The sequence below is a fragment of the Chrysoperla carnea genome (assembly GCF_905475395.1).
Source record: "Chrysoperla carnea chromosome X unlocalized genomic scaffold, inChrCarn1.1 SUPER_X_unloc_5, whole genome shotgun sequence".
Classification (NCBI taxonomy): domain Eukaryota; kingdom Metazoa; phylum Arthropoda; class Insecta; order Neuroptera; family Chrysopidae; genus Chrysoperla; species Chrysoperla carnea.
In genome coordinates this window covers 75,300-88,303 of record NW_025408178.1, presented here as the reverse complement: position 1 = coordinate 88,303, position 13,004 = coordinate 75,300, and the positions used below count along the sequence as shown (strand labels likewise).

At 28.9% G+C, this 13,004-nt stretch overlaps 2 non-coding genes across 2 annotated transcripts; both read left to right on the top strand.

Moving 5' to 3' along the window:
- The first annotated feature begins 1,540 nt into the window (after window positions 1–1,540).
- On the top strand, window positions 1,541–1,659 carry LOC123304420. The gene has a single exon (XR_006536443.1). It is a non-coding gene; the product is annotated as a 5S ribosomal RNA (ribosomal RNA).
- Window positions 1,660–12,772: 11,113 nt separating this feature from the next.
- On the top strand, window positions 12,773–12,891 carry LOC123304408. Its single transcript, XR_006536432.1, has one exon. It is a non-coding gene; the product is annotated as a 5S ribosomal RNA (ribosomal RNA).
- The last annotated feature ends 113 nt before the right edge of the window (window positions 12,892–13,004 follow it).

Sequence of the window (13,004 nt, the reverse complement as noted above, 5' to 3'; positions counted from 1 at the left end):
AAATGAAATCTTATACTATAATATATATATTTATATATTAAATTTTTTAATTATTTATATACTAATAATTTATAATAAATCGATATTAAATAAAAAATAAAAATATATACTTTTTAAGTTTACCTTAAAAATATTATTGTTTTGTATGATTGAAATAATTAATATTAAACTATGTTTATTAATAATTGTTAATAAAAAAATTAAATATATTTTAATTTATAAAATAAATATTATTATTAAATTTATAATTTATTATTTTATATATTATAGAAATTGAAAAAATAAATCATGTTTACTACGACAGTAAATTAGAAATACTATTTAATTTTTATGTGTTTTCTACATGGTACTTTGACTTACATAGGGACTTATATTATTGTGAATAATGATATAATTGAAAACCTTTATTTTTTATTTGATAGAATTATTATATTTTATCATTTAAATATTTATAATAAATACATTATTTTTATAAAGTAAAAAAATATGGCCGAAGAAAATTCTACAGCTGTTGCAGCAACTGCGGTTACTGCTGCTTCTACAACACCAACAAAAAAAGCAACAGCTTCTGGTGCTAAACGTACAAAACAACATTCAAAACCAACACATCCACGTACATCAGAAATGGTTGTTAACGCAATTAAAAATTTAAAAGAACGTGGTGGTTCATCATTACAAGCAATTAAAAAATATTTAGCTGCAAATTATAAAGTGGATTCTGATAAAATTTCACCATTTATTAAAAAATATTTAAAAGCTGCTGTAACTGAGGGAGCCTTGGTACAAACTAAAGGTAAAGGTGCATCTGGTTCATTCAAATTGGCTGCTTCCGCTTCATCTAATTCTTCAGCTAAATCAAAAGTATCCAAAAAAGAAAGTGGAGCAAAAGGTTCAGCAAAGAGTGCTAAAAGTAAACGGGCACCAAAAGAAAAGAAAGCCACAACTACATCATTGGCAGCCAAAAAGCCTAAAGCAAAAAAAGCGACTCCATCATCATCAACTGCTGCTAAAAAAGTTACTGCAAAATCATCAGCGGCATCAAAAAAAGCACCAGTTAAAGCAAAACCAGCAAAAAGTACAAAATCCGCTGCCAAAAGTAGCCCTGCTCGTAAACCGAAAGCACCAAAAGCTAAGAAAGCTTCTGTTGCCAAATCATCTCCTACAAAAATTAAAAAAGCAGCACCAAAAAAGAAATGATCTGTTACTTTAATAATATATTGAAATATTTCATTATTTTTGCTAAAAAATGAAAATAACATAGGCCTTAATACAGGCCACAAATTAATATTTGATAAGAGTAAATTATTTTTTGTATAAATATTTTATAAAATAATAGTTAAGAAACATTTGCCACAGTCAGTACCACGGATGGGTGGCCACTTGAGAATACTGTGTGCGGTTGCATTTTTATTTAAAATATATGGTATAATAAATAAGTATATATTTAAATTGATTACTTCATTGAAAATTTTAATAATATACTTTAATATTAATGATATTTATGAAAAATATATATTTGTAAAAATTTTCATTTATTACTGGCAACAGCCATACCACGTTGAAAACACCGGTTCTCGTCCGATCACCGAAGTTAAGCAACATTGGGCACAGTCAGTACTTGGATGGGTGACCGCTTGGGAACACTGTGTGCGGTTGCAAAACAATTTCATACACACACCTACAGAACAAGTTAAATCAAATATAAAAAAGTATGAAAACAAACTACAAAATAAGTGACGGGCGTAGCCAAACAAAAAAAAGGGGGCGACCTAGTCGCTCCCCTGCTATCACTAAAATTTTAAAAGTGCAACCCGATGACGTCGGAATACAACAAAGCACCGAAGAAGAAGCCAACAAAATAGAAAAAATAGTTAGTGAAAATAGCGAGAACACAAGTGCAGTGCCTCCAAGAATGGAAAACCAAAACAAAAACAATATACAAAACATTTTCAAAAAACAAACAGAAGTGCAAGTGCAAGTGCCCACAAAAAACAGATTTAATCCCCTAACCACTGAAGAAGGTCAAACAGAGGAAGATGTGGAACAAGAAGGCACAGACCCAAAAGAAATTAATGAAAATGACAAAAACACAGAAAGGACACAAGGAGGTAAGAATAAACCACCTCCAATTGTTATACACAGCACTCCAAATAACCATAAGGAGTTCATGGAGCAAATAAAGGAACATGTGAAAAAGGGATTCCATGTGAAATACACGTTCAAAAAAACGAATCTATTCATCCATGACTCAAATGAATATAAAAACTACGTCAAAATTCTAGACAACGAAAACATGGAGTTCCATACATACACGGAAAGGACAGAAAAACACCACGCCTTCGTATTGGTCGGGCTACCAAGAGGAATCGACGAAGAGGAAATTAAGCAAGACATAGAGAAATGCCTCAAAACAAACATTATTAAAGTATATCCAATGAGATCCTCCTACAGATCTCTATATCTTGTGATCACCGGACAAAGCACGTCCCTAAAACAACTAACCCAAGAAGTTAAATATGTGTACAACGTAAAAATTACCTGGGAAAGGCACAGGAACGCCAAACTAATTATCCAGTGTCACAGATGTCAGGCCTGGTCACATGCCACTACGAACTGTAGAATGAACCCAAAGTGCCTAAAATGCGCAGGACCTCACTGGAGCCGTGACTGTACAATAAAAGAAAACACGGAAGAAAATAAAAAACTTTTAAAATGTGCAAACTGTGAAAAAAACCACCCGGCAAACTCTACAGAATGCCGAATTTATATCAACAAAATCGAGCAGATAGAAAGGAGAAGAAAAACAAACACGGTCCCTGTAAGAAATCAACAAAAATTCGTGCCAGCACCACTACCTCCAACAAATCCCTGGGCAATGGGATACACATTCACTCAAAATGATAGACCCACCCAAGTGTACGCTCATGTACACAGCCAAGCACCAACACAAACAACATCCATATCTACTACTACTAACATAAACAATTTGGTAAGTGAGTTTGACACATTAAACAAATTAATAGATGTAGAAAGAATGCTAAAATATGTAAAAGACCTAAACCATGACCTTATGAAATGCAAAAACGAATTAGAGAAATTCATGGTTTTCAACAACTTTTGCACAAAAAATTTTAGCCAATGTCCGCCGTAAAATGTGCGACATGGAATGCTAATGGGCTACGCCAAAACCTTGGTGAACTTAGATCGTTCATCAGAGAACAAAAGGTGGACATTATGATGATAAATGAAACCAAATTATCAGGAGAACATAAAATAAAAATTAGAAATTTTAATATAATTAGGAAAGATAGAACAACACAAGGCGGAGGTGTAGCAATAATAATAAAAAATAGCATTCCGTTTCGCACATTTGAAATCAATGGTTCCGTATCCATAGAATGCGTCGGAATCGAACTATTAAATAATATAAAAATTATTGCAGTGTATAACACTCCCGCTAACAAGTTCCCCATGGAGGATCTAGCAAAATTGTTCAGGATGGGTAACAAAATATTAGTAATAGGTGATCTTAATGCTCGCCATACGGCATGGAAGAATCATGTATCAAACACAAACGGACGAACATTACATAAATTCACTAACGACAATAACATCGTCATCCAACACACAGACAACCCCACACATTTTCCAACTAACGGAATGACACCCACCTTCATTGATCTTGTGATTAATAAAAATGTTAACAACATCACGCACCCAACCTCAATACCAGAGTTATCATCAGACCACAACCCGGTAATATTTAAAATTACAAACTTAAATAAAGACAACACCAAACACATTGTCACTTCCTATAAATCAACCGATTGGGCAGAGTTTAGAAAAAAATTAAATTCAACAATAAAAATCAATAATAAAATAAACAATGCCCAAGAAGTTGATCAGGAAATAGATAACTTCACAAAAGGGGTGCAACAAGTCCAAAAAGCTCACAGCCGACGGGTCGTGATAGTTGATAACAGGTATCTCCCTGATGATAACACAAAAAACTTAATCAAATATAAAAATGCGATGAGGAAACTGTACCAAAAAAGATTTATACCAGGCCTCAAAGCAGATATAAACAAAATCACGAAAATGATCAGGAGGAACATTAAAAACAAGATCAATGAACAGTGGGAAAAAACACTAACGGACTTACGACCCGGTGACAGAACAATGTGGCGAATAACGAAGACGTTTAAAAAACCGAGACAACAAATCCCCACAATCACCACGAACGATAATAATTACATGACGGACAAAGACAAAGCTGACATAATAAGTGAAACTTTAGAGGAGATCCAGACTAACGAACAGACTACTCCACTAGAAGAGGACATAAAACGAAGAATACATGAATTCTTTCATACCACACAAACACCACAAAACAACACCAAAATAAAGCTCACAACCCCCCAAGAAATTAAAAACATAATTAAAACCCTCCCAAATAACAAAGCCCCAGGACAAGACGGGATAGACACCAAAATAATCAAAAACTTTACCACCAAAGCTATAGTACAACTTCAGTACATAATAAATGCAATCCTGAGGATAGGATACTTCCCTGAGTCCTGGAGAACGGCAATAGTGATCCCAGTACCGAAACCTAACAAGGATCATAGTAATCCCAAAAATTACAGACCAATAAGCCTCCTGAGCACGCTGTCCAAGATAGCGGAAAAAGTCATTTTGAAAAGAATAAACAAGATAAGTCAGTCCAAAAATATAATAATACACGAACAATTCGGATTCAGAAGTGGTCATGGCACTTGCATGCAAGTTGCCAGAATAGCAAGTGACATAATACAAAATTTTAACAAAAGTAACGTCACGGCCATGGCCCTTCTGGATATTGAGAAAGCCTCTGACACGGTATATATTGATGGACTGATTTACAAACTAATAAATTATGACTTCCCAAGATGGCTAATAGCACTACTGGACAGTTACCTCAGAGGAAGGGGATTCTATGTAAAAATAAACAACAGCACATCGGAACTCCGACACCCAAAAGCAGGTGTGCCACAAGGATCGGTACTTGGGCCCATATTGTTCACCTACTTTATTAATGATATCCCAAAATTTGCCAAAACAAAAACTGCGATATACGCGGATGACACTGCCGTGTACGCCCACTCCTTTAGTGCTCAGGTGGCAACAAAACAACTACAAATACACCTGGATATGATACTAAAGTTTGCCAGGGACTGGAAAATCAAAATAAATAACAGCAAAACTGAACATATAATTTTTAGCAAAAAATTTACAAATGTCAAAATCTACGATCCACTTAAGGTAGACGGCGTAGCCATAGTCCCTGCCAAGCACAAAGTAAAGTACCTAGGTGTGTACCTTGACAAAACATTATCGTTTGTCCCACATATCAACCACCTGATCAGTAAAGGAAATGGGTGTATACGACAACTTTACCCACTCCTGAACAAATACAGCAAACTCAGCACCAAAAATAAAAAAATGTTATACACTGCAATAATAAGACCAACTATAACCTACGGAGCCCCTGTGTGGAACAGCGTTTCAGACACGACATATCTAAGACTGCAACGTATACAGAACAAATGCCTCCGACTTACACTAAACAAAGATAGATACGCTAGAATACAAGACATACATAGAGAGACAGACATACCGACAATCAAAGACTATACCAAACATGTAACGCATTCTTTCTACACTAAGTTGATTAAAAACAGCTACTTAACCAAAAATATGGTGAAGTCAAACTCACTAACCAAAAAACACAAACAAATATATACAAAATATTTAAATAATGTATAACAAAATATTTTACAGTAAATAATAAAGATAAAATACCCATTCCTTACAAGAGCCTGTGGCGTCGTGCCAGCGTTCCCGACTGGCACTCCGAAAGCAGGCGTTCAAGTCCCACGCAAGGCATTAAATTTTTTAATTTTTTCATTTTTTCATTTTTTCATTTTTCTTTTTTTCTTTTCTTTTTAAATCTAATTTTACATGCAAAAACACATAGGCAATGGGCAATATAAGTTTGCCACAGCTATTGCCTAAAACATAAAACAGGTTTTTAAAAATTTTCCTGTAAAGAGCATATCAACAAAAATTAACTTAACATATACCTGCTCAAACAAATAAATTAAATATCATAAGCATAATTGCGACACAGCAATCTGCATGAAAGAAAAATAAGTTAGGATGAAAGCCTTTTAAGGCTAATAACCTATAATAGTAAATAAAAGTTTTGTAATATATGTTATGTATGTAATGTATTGTATTTTTAAATGTTGATTAATAAACTGTTTTTGAATTTGAATTTGGTTCTCGTCCGATCACCGAAGTTAAGCAACATTGGGCACAGTCAGTACTTGGATGGGTGACCGCTTGGGAACACTGTGTGCGGTTGCCTTTTTATATTAAAAATATAAATTATTTTTCTTCTTTTCTTTTTTTTTACACACCATATATAAATATATGTTATTTAGAAATGTAAACCTTTTATATTATTCGTCAACAAATAAATATTATTTTTTGTATAAAATTTTATTGCATTTATAACTCATATCATGGTTACTTTAAAGCGAGAAGTTTTTTTAATATTTCAAATGAATATAAAATAATATAAATTTTATGAAATTTATTTATTTTTAGAAATAGCAATCGCTTATAATTATAACAAAATTTTAATAATGTTTAATTTTATTTCAATAATTATATATATATATATATATATATATATTTTTTAATAAAAATAATATACTCTTATTTAATAATATATGTTGGTCCTATATATAGGACCGAAAATATTTCTTATTTGTTTTTTTTTTTTTTAAATTGTCATTTAAAACGCTTATGCACGTTCTCCACGAATACGTCTTGCCAATTGTATATCCTTAGGCATAATTGTAACACGCTTTGCATGAATTGCGCATAAATTGGTATCTTCAAATAAACCTACTAAATAGGCTTCACTAGCTTCTTGTAATGCCATAACAGCTGAACTTTGGAAACGTAAATCGGTTTTAAAATCTTGTGCAATTTCACGTACTAAACGTTGGAATGGTAATTTACGAATTAACAATTCAGTACTTTTTTGATAACGACGAATTTCTCGTAAAGCTACTGTACCAGGACGATATCTGTGTGGTTTTTTTACTCCACCAGTTGCTGGTGCACTTTTACGTGCAGCTTTCGTTGCTAATTGTTTTCTTGGTGCTTTACCACCAGTTGATTTACGTGCAGTTTGCTTGGTTCTAGCCATTTTCAAATAATAATGTTTTTACAAAAAAACACACAATTTTAAAAATTATATTCGACAATTTGATACTACAAAGTCAAATGTTTAAATGCGAAATAAATGTGTTGTATTTATATTTATATGAAATTTCAAAATTTTTGTTGTCATATCCTATTGGATAGCTATCAGAGTATGGACTAATCAAATTGTATAGGCGTGGCTTAAAAAATCTTTAATGCTTTATATAAAAAGGCACAATTGTACCGGCGCTCACATACATTACAATACTTGTGAGGTTAACACACGTGTTATCCGTTCGTTAAAATATTGTAAATAATTTTTTATTAAAATGACTGGCAGAGGAAAAGGTGGAAAGGGTCTTGGAAAAGGGGGTGCAAAACGTCATAGAAAAGTTTTGCGTGATAATATCCAAGGTATTACAAAACCTGCAATTCGTCGTTTAGCACGACGATGGTGGAGTAAAACGTATCTCTGGTTTAATTTATGAAGAAACACGTGGTGTACTTAAAGTATTCCTTGAAAATGTTATTCGGGATGCTGTTACATATACTGAACACGCAAAACGTAAAACAGTTACAGCTATGGATGTTGTATATGCATTAAAACGACAAGGTCGTACTTTGTATGGTTTTGGAGGTTAAGAAAATATAATAATTTACTTAAAATATTTAGTAAATTTATTAAAGAATATTTAATACATCCGATAAATTTAAACAGGCTTTCCTTTTTGGGAAGCCACTAATTTTATTTATATAAGAGTAAATAAATTTGTTAATAAATATAACATATTATATAATTTGTTTACAACAAATTATTTTGTTTATAACATACATTACCAAATATTTTTATTTATTTTTTTTTTTTTTATTGTAATATATCTGCAATAATAAATTATAATTTGTATATTATCTATTTTATTTTACAATAACTTATTGAATTTTTGAAAAAATTTTATTATAAATTAATATACTATTATATTTTTTATATATACAAGTTAAGAGTAACAAGTATCGATAGGAGATTATCGAATTTATAACTAATAAAACATTTCGCCTTAATCAAAGAAAATAAAGATTTTGCTATACCATTTTTTATACTTTCAATAAATAATTTATTATTAAATTTTTATTATTTCATTTATTTTTTAAAATTATTAAAAATATTTTTCTAATAATTATAAGCGTACATAAACAAGTAGTAAATGTAAAATGAAAATAATAAAGGTAATGTAATGCATTTGCATTACACTGATTTACGATATATATTCCGCGATATCCTTTATTATATTTAAAATTAATAATATTGATATACTAATAATAGATATATTCAAGCTATTAATATATAAAATTTTATATTAAATATGATATTAATAATTGTTTATTTTATTTTTTTGTATATATAAAAATAATTTACTCTTATTTAAAAAATTTGATGGCTCTCTTAAAAAGAGAGCCATTTTTATATGTTGATGTATTTTTATGTTATCAATTAAATAATATTTTCGATTTATTTATTTTGAACTTGTATATTTTGTAACAGCTTTAGTACCTTCACTAACAGCGTGCTTTGCCAATTCACCAGGTAATAATAATCGAACTGCGGTTTGAATTTCCCGACTTGTGATTGTTGAACGTTTATTATAATGTGCTAAACGTGATGCTTCAGCAGCAATACGTTCAAAAATATCATTAACAAAACTGTTCATGATACTCATAGCTTTACTAGAGATACCAGTATCAGGATGCACTTGTTTTAATACTTTGTAAATGTAAATTGCATATGATTCCTTGCGCTTCCTCTTCTTTTTCTTATCACTCTTTGATATATTTTTTTGAGCTTTGCCAGCTTTTTTTGCTGCTTTTCCACTTGTTTTTGGTGGCATTGTTACAAACAATTAATATACACAGATAGTTACAGAACACCAGTCAGTATATGTATGAGCGTGTCGTGTATACAACTAGCGTATTATATACGCGAAGATGGATATAACAATAAAAATGAATACTACTCTCTGATGGGCTAAAAATAATACTATAAGGTGATTGGTTTATTTTTAAAGTTTTATATTTTATAAATATTATAAATTAAAATACCCAAATAACATTTTAAACATTTATGTTACAATCCCCGTAACGTACACATCTGTGTGATTATATTTACAAAAAAAAATATTAATTAAATAAATTTATTCGCTATGTCTGGACGAGGTAAAGGTGGTAAAGTAAAGGGAAAGGCAAAGTCAAGATCAAGCCGAGCAGGATTACAATTTCCTGTTGGAAGAATTCACAGATTATTACGAAAAGGAAATTATGCTGAACGAGTAGGTGCTGGTGCCCCAGTATATTTGGCTGCTGTTATGGAATATTTGGCTGCAGAAGTTCTCGAGTTAGCTGGTAATGCTGCCCGTGATAACAAAAAAACACGTATCATTCCACGTCATTTACAATTGGCAATTCGTAATGATGAAGAATTAAATAAATTATTATCTGGTGTAACAATTGCTCAAGGTGGTGTATTACCAAACATTCAAGCAGTGTTATTACCAAAGAAAACTGAAAAGAAAGCATAAATTAAAAACATTGCATTAATTTTTATAATAATAATACATCGATCATAGGCCTTTTAATAAAAGGCCACAAATTTATTTAAAATAAGAGTAAAAATTATTTTTATAAATAATATATTATAATATTTTTTTAAAGAATCAATTTAAATAATTATAAATTAATGATTCTTTTTTTTTTTTTTTTTTTTTATATGTTATTATGGAAATAATTCATCATATTATGATGACATTTAGGTAACATATTATAAGAATATTCATAAAATATTATCAAAATAATATTGTATTATGATGATATTTAGACAAAATATTATAAGAATATACACAAAATATTATCAAAATAATATCATTAGATAACAAAACTGTTCATGATACTCATACCTTTACTAGAGATAAAAGTATCAGGATGCACTTGTATTAATACATATTATCACAACATCACAAAATATTTTTTAAAAGGAAAAATTTTTTTAAAATTATTATAAAATTTGATTGAATTAAATTTCAATTTATTTTTTTAATAATTAAAGAAAAAAAAAAAACAAAGCATATAAACTTTCTATTGAAAATGTTATTTTAAACTAGATGGCCAAGTGAACTTCGTTACACAAACAATATATGACGTATTCGTTATTTAAATAATCAGTATCCTTTGATATTATATCAATACGTTACTCTCTTCTTTTGATACATATTAATAAAATTTCAATTTATAAGATTTTATGTCAATTATATAAATAATATTATAAATTTTCTAAATACATAAGTTAAGTAACAAAAAATTTGAATAACAAGATAAATTTATATATTATGTTTTAATACTCGATACTATAATATATCGCATCCGTTACCAATTATTCGGTATCCTTTGATTTATACACAGAATGAACTAAAAATATATATCAAATTTATTTTATTTATTTATATATTTAATATTATTATTATTATTTTATATTACAAAGTTTCTTAACGAAGCTTACAATGATTTCTCATATCGTACTTAACAAAATTATTTAGATCATATAAAATTTAAATTGTTAAAAAATTTGTATATTTATTATTATTATTATTTATTTTTATTAAAATTACATAACATAAAATTAATAATATTTTAATAATTATATAAATTAATTCTTATTTAAAATAATCTTATATTAATCTCAACAAATACTCTAATAATATATTTTGTCATAAATTTTTTTATATTTAAAATAAATATTATAATATATAAATACTTATATCAGTATAAAATTTCTTTATATAATTATGAAAAAATTAATTTAATAGTTAATTATTGATATTAATGCATAAATAAAAGTATTTTCTAATGAAATATATTTTGTCAATGTTCGATTAACACATTTCATAATAATACGTTTTCATTATTGACAAAAAAAGTTTTTCTAAAAATGAAATCTTATACTATAATATATATATTTATATATTAAATTTTTTAATTATTTATATACTAATAATTTATAATAAATCGATATTAAATAAAAAATAAAAATATATACTTTTTAAGTTTACCTTAAAAATATTATTGTTTTGTATGATTGAAATAATTAATATTAAACTATGTTTATTAATAATTGTTAATAAAAAAATTAAATATATTTTAATTTATAAAATAAATATTATTATTAAATTTATAATTTATTATTTTATATATTATAGAAATTGAAAAAATAAATCATGTTTACTACGACAGTAAATTAGAAATACTATTTAATTTTTATGTGTTTTCTACATGGTACTTTGACTTACATAGGGACTTATATTATTGTGAATAATGATATAATTGAAAACCTTTATTTTTTATTTGATAGAATTATTATATTTTATCATTTAAATATTTATAATAAATACATTATTTTTATAAAGTAAAAAAATATGGCCGAAGAAAATTCTACAGCTGTTGCAGCAACTGCGGTTACTGCTGCTTCTACAACACCAACAAAAAAAGCAACAGCTTCTGGTGCTAAACGTACAAAACAACATTCAAAACCAACACATCCACGTACATCAGAAATGGTTGTTAACGCAATTAAAAATTTAAAAGAACGTGGTGGTTCATCATTACAAGCAATTAAAAAATATTTAGCTGCAAATTATAAAGTGGATTCTGATAAAATTTCACCATTTATTAAAAAATATTTAAAAGCTGCTGTAACTGAGGGAGCCTTGGTACAAACTAAAGGTAAAGGTGCATCTGGTTCATTCAAATTGGCTGCTTCCGCTTCATCTAATTCTTCAGCTAAATCAAAAGTATCCAAAAAAGAAAGTGGAGCAAAAGGTTCAGCAAAGAGTGCTAAAAGTAAACGGGCACCAAAAGAAAAGAAAGCCACAACTACATCATTGGCAGCCAAAAAGCCTAAAGCAAAAAAAGCGACTCCATCATCATCAACTGCTGCTAAAAAAGTTACTGCAAAATCATCAGCGGCATCAAAAAAAGCACCAGTTAAAGCAAAACCAGCAAAAAGTACAAAATCCGCTGCCAAAAGTAGCCCTGCTCGTAAACCGAAAGCACCAAAAGCTAAGAAAGCTTCTGTTGCCAAATCATCTCCTACAAAAATTAAAAAAGCAGCACCAAAAAAGAAATGATCTGTTACTTTAATAATATATTGAAATATTTCATTATTTTTGCTAAAAAATGAAAATAACATAGGCCTTAATACAGGCCACAAATTAATATTTGATAAGAGTAAATTATTTTTTGTATAAATATTTTATAAAATAATAGTTAAGAAACATTTGCCACAGTCAGTACCACGGATGGGTGGCCACTTGAGAAAGAATACTGTGTGCGGTTGCATTTTTATTTAAAATATATGGTATAATAAATAAGTATATATTTAAATTGATTACTTCATTGAAAATTTTAATAATATACTTTAATATTAATGATATTTATGAAAAATATATATTTGTAAAAATTTTCATTTATTACTGGCAACAGCCATACCACGTTGAAAACACCGGTTCTCGTCCGATCACCGAAGTTAAGCAACATTGGGCACAGTCAGTACTTGGATGGGTGACCGCTTGGGAACACTGTGTGCGGTTGCCTTTTTATATTAAAAATATAAATTATTTTTCTTCTTTTCTTTTTTTTTACACACCATATATAAATATATGTTATTTAGAAATGTAAACCTTTTATATTATTCGTCAACAAATAAA